Consider the following 5,381-nt stretch of genomic DNA (forward strand, 5'->3'; position numbering starts at 1 on the left):
GGGGAACCAAATACCCACGGAAGGAGTTGCAGAGACTAACTATGGAGCAGAGACTGAAGGAAGGGCAATCCGGCCTAAATATAGCTATCTCCTGAGAGGCTCTGACAGTACCTGACTAACACAGATATAGAGGCTCACAGCCATGCATTGAACTGAGTACAGGGTCCCCAATGAAGGAGTTAGAGAAAGGATCGAAGGAGCTGAAGGGTTTGCAGCCCCTTAGGACGAACAACAATATGAATTAACTAGTAATCTCAGAGCTCCCAGGGACTAAGCCACCAACCAAGGAGTACACATGGTGGGACTGATGGCTCTGGCAGCATGTGTATAGAAGAGGATGGCCAAGTCAGTCATCAACGGGAGGAAAGGCCCTTGGCTCTGTGAAGGTTCTGTGCCCCAGTGTAGGGGAATACCAGGGCCAGTAAGTGGGAGAGGGTGGGGTGGCAAGCAGGGGGAGTTGGGAGGGAACAGGTGTTTGTTCTTGTTGTTTTTTTGGACTTTTTTTTTTTTTTTTTTTTTTTTTTTTTTTTTTTTTTTTTTGGAGGGGAAACTAGGAAAGGAGGAATCATATAACATTTAAATAAAGAAAATATCTAATAAAAAAGTATTAAGCTAACAAGCTGATATTTAACTTCTTCCATTCTCAGAACTACCTAAGAGCAGAGAAACCAATCTATTCTCTCTGTCCTTGAACTTTCCAAACTTACCTTGTAATTTCTCAGAGCAGAGACAAATTTTCCAGTGACATCAGTAAGAACCTTGAACTTAAGTAATGAGCATCCCGCAGCCCAGCGCAGACAATGTTCAGAAGGAATCCACTAGTAGAGATGAGTGGAGTGTGCTCTAGGGAATGTGAAGAATGAGTATAAAGTAGGTGCATGCCTCTCAGTTTCAGTGAGCATGAGAGCCAGCTTGACCGCTTACTGCTAACCATCACTCTCTGTTTCTGGCTCAGTAGCTCTAGACTGGGGACCAAAATTTTCATTTTGTATAAGCTCTACACTCAGCCTGGAGACCTTGATGTGGGTGGTCCATGGTGTAGGTGGAATGGAACTCGTAGATACTTACATCCTGGATTATATCAACCACCTGCACCTTGCCAAATGCACATTGGGATGCACCTCATGCCTGCCATAGAAGAATTTTCAATCAAGTTTAACCTGTATTGCTCAGACTGTAAATTAATTATCTCACTAATATGCTCAGAAAAGAAGAAATCTGCCTCTTGAGACTTAAGGGGTCTGCCTGATTTTTAATATTGGCATGTTTTTCAGGTGCTAGGGTCAATCATTTCTCAGAAAGGGTTTTCAGTGTCATAATACTTAGCTTAAAAGAAGCGTGTCTCCACCTAAGGCATTTTGCCTATATTCTACAGTCAGGGATGGGAATTGATGCTAATTCTACCTTCTAGAAATACTGAAGGAAACATTTCTAAACTGGGTTGGAAATAATTCCAGCATGCTTCTCATACCCAGGTATTCTCATTTCTCTCTCTTACTATTTATTTTCTTGAGCATTCCACCCGCTAAACTTCCATATGTTCTTGTGTGTTGGCTCATGCCAACACAAGCTTTCATCCTTTCAATGTTAAGGTCTCACCAGCTCGAAGCTGCTTTGTATCAACAGATGTAACACATTCCCAGCCCTGCGGGCGTGATTGATGATTATGCACATTTGCATGCATGCTTGCTGGACCTTTCCTACAGTACCACTTGATTGGAAAGAATTTTGGGTGGAGAGGACCAGACTGAGCCCATCTGAAGTGCTCTGGGTATAGGCTTAGGAAAGGCTGGTTTATGTGACAGTGGAAGCAGCACTGTGTCAGACAGCATCAAGTGCTATAACTGCTTTGTAATGAAGAGAGACTCAAATGCAATACTGGAGCTCAAACTCAAGTCACCAGGCCTGGCTGATAAGTGCCTTTACCCTCTGAGCCATCTTATCGGCAAGGACCAGTAAGGATTTCAAATTCCTGAATACTTAAGTACTGAAATATTACAAAAATAGGGGAGTAAAATTAAAGAGATAGAAAGGGGAGGCGTGAAAAGGAATGTGAATTATATGTAACAGTTTAAAGGATTCTTTAGAGGGAAATGTAGACACAGACATTGTAAGAGGCTTCTAGCCAAATTGGTGGTGTAGAAAAAAATGATCAGAATCACAAAACACTCTCAACAGAAAAGCTGACAAAACAATAAATAAAGAAGAGAAAGAAAGAGAGAAAGAAAGGAAGACAAAGAAAGAAAGAAAAGAATTACCTCAGCTGGGGAAACTAGAGACTGAGGGAGGAGTTTATTTCCTGGGAATAGTTGTTTGAGAGAAGCTTAATACAAGGTATTTTTCAGTGTTCAGAAGAGAAAGAGAACACCACACTGTTGTGTTTACACTGCAGAGTCACGCGCTGGCACACTACACAATCACTGTGTTTGTTTCATACACTAGATCGTGTCTGAAGCCTTTCCTAATGACTGTCCTCCCGAAGGTCACACAAGACTAACAGGATTTTCCACACGGCTTTAATGCTGGACATTTTCAGCAATAGTCTTCTTCAGGGTACTGCTACTCTGGGGGGAAATAAAGCAGTGTTTCACTCTTTTTAGCTAAGTGCTGCAGAATGTGATGCAAGTAAAAGGGTATTTTATTTTATGTTTTCCACGAATTATCAGCTTCTTAAATCAGACACCTAACCAGTGAGGTTTAAAAGGTCTTCTCGCACTCTTTTAAGTGTGTACTTGTCATTTCTATCATTTGCTTAAGACATAATCTCTTTATAAAATCTAATCATATTCCACACGGTATCTAATATAAAATGGTCCTATTTTCAGTTGGCATTTGGACTCCTTTGTCATAAAGATAGAGAATTCTTGATTACTATGAACTATAGCAAAGCTAATTGTTCCAGTTCACCAGCACCTTGCCACAAAATGCTTCTGCATCCCTCCTCGCTCGTTCTCTAAAGTTGGCATGTGTATGGTCAGAAAGCATTGGAGGGGAAAAAATCTATACAGATTTTCAAGACACAATAGACTTTTATATACCAAAAAGTAAGTTTTGAAATGAAGAAAATCAGAGCAGTAGCATGTGTTTGCTTGCTTTTGGTTTTGTTTGTTTGCTTGTTTTGATTTGTTTGAATTTTTATTTTAATCGAGAGATGGAAGAAGGCAAATGACATCATCTAACCAGCAAAATGCTGGGCTGTGAGTCTGAGGCTCCCTGGCTGTTTTTGACCCTTCCGTGCTAAGTGTGAGCCTTCAGCTATTATATTTGAATCTCTCTTTACTAAAAAGCAAAGTTACAGCACTTGATGATACTCTCAATACTGCCCTAGTCCCACCGCTACATAAGCCAGCCTTTGCTAATCCTGTGTCCAGAGCACTCTGGATGGGTTCCGTCTGGCTCCTCCCCACCCAACATTGCTTTCTCCTGGCAAGCACGACTCCCCTACAATAATAAAATTACTATGAAAATTTTTTAGTTTGTTCTTCCCATATACATCCCTTTACTTCGAATAAAGATCAGATTATCACTTTCTGGTTATAGACAATGTTCACTCACAAAGCGGAGGTAAGGTACGTCTCAAGAACACGTGGCTCCAATATGATGAATTTAGACACAAAGTCTGACTCCCTAGGCTTGTGGCCATTAGCTCAAGATTAATGATTGAAGATTGAAAACGTTTAAGAGTCATTATAAAGCCCTCTTGACAGGCTTTGAGAAAAGGGTTCCCAACTCAAGGTTTGGAGAAGGCAAGAGTTAAATGGAAGGAAATCTTGGGGGGGGGGCAGATTTGGAAACAAGGATGAAGATCTGAAGATGGAAGGAAATTTGATTTTGTGCTGAGTTATAAGTCTTGGGAGAAATTAGAATGCAATTTTGTTCTGCTATAGCTAATGGATTCACTACCTAAACTAGTGATGTTCTTTAGGCCATTATTTTACTATTATCTTTTAAGTTCATCACTAAAAAGTATTTCCATACTGTGTCAGTTGTGAACACCCACCTTGAGTTCCGTGTGTAATATCGGAGGCCTGTGCAGCACAACATGAGCCAAGAGTGCACATCAGCTGTGAAAAAGATAATCTGAAAGGCAGGTCACTGCTTCCATTACTTCTCAGGCACAGGACAGAAAGAGGATTGACTATCCCTGTGGTCATGCCTGGTGAACTCACATGGCAAGGGCACCGACATCCTACGGCTAGAGCACCTCAGACTCCCTTACCCTACATCTGAGAGAAAGGTCATATTTCATCAGCACCCCAAAACAAAATTTTAACATCTCCCTGGAGCCATTTATGTTCCTTGACTCTCACTCACTGCAGTGCCTCAGTGCAGGTTAGATAAACTTGGGTGGCCAAGCTCAGCCAATCAGTATGGTTGTAGTGTACTGGTTAGCAATCATCAAAACCGTCTGCCCTGCTACCAAAAACACATAGTCTGCCTGTGGTTACCCAATAAGTACTTGATTTACCTGATTTTCCTATAAGGATCTGAATTCCCTGGGAGTCCATTATTTCCCTCAGACATAATAAGCTTTTGGAAAGTCATAGCAGAGGTCTGGAAAAAACTAGTTACCTGGGAGAGAGCTGGTGAGAAGGCTCAGTGAGTATAGGTGCTTGTCATGCACTCCTAACCTTGGGATTTCTAACCCCTAAATTTGTGGTGGAAAGAGTGGAATCCCTAAAATTGTCCTCTGATCTCCCCACATGTTTCCTGGGCACCACACATAAACACACACACATTCTTATTTACAATAATATGATAAAGAAAAAAATTAAATGATAAATTGACTCCACACACTTGCTTCTTCATTCTCTCCAGGAAGTCCAAGGACAGTGAGAAACTGGGCCGAGGGGTGGGAAGTGCAAACACTCGGACGCAGGGTGAGCACATGGAGATAGAGGACTCTGATAGACAGAAGTGGGCTACCCGATTCCATAGCTCCTGTCAGTCATTGATAGTGGTGGGTGTGTATGTGTCTGTGGCAGAGGCAGGGCTAGATACTCATTTATCAGCTTAGGTCTAAGGATGTGAACCTTGTCATTTACAAGTGGGGTCCAGATGGGTCAAAACCAATGACCAGTTGAAGATTTCCTTTTTTTTTTTCAAATTTTTATTGGATATTTTCTTTATTTGCATTTCACATGTTATTCCCTTTCCCGGTTTCCCTCCCTCCTGGAAACACCCTATCACATCCTCCATCCCCCTGCATCTATGACGGTGTTCCTCCACCTACCCACCCACCCTCCCACCCACCCACTCTTACCTCCTCAATTTCCCCAAAAGACCTCTTTTTACCTTTTTTTTCCCTTCTGAAACTCCACTCAGATGATAGCTAATATTTCTGTTTGCTTTATGTTAAAGAATAGGTTCAAAATGAACTT

This window comes from Mastomys coucha, unplaced genomic scaffold, assembly GCF_008632895.1.
Source record: "Mastomys coucha isolate ucsf_1 unplaced genomic scaffold, UCSF_Mcou_1 pScaffold23, whole genome shotgun sequence".
In the NCBI taxonomy this organism is placed as follows: domain Eukaryota; kingdom Metazoa; phylum Chordata; class Mammalia; order Rodentia; family Muridae; genus Mastomys; species Mastomys coucha.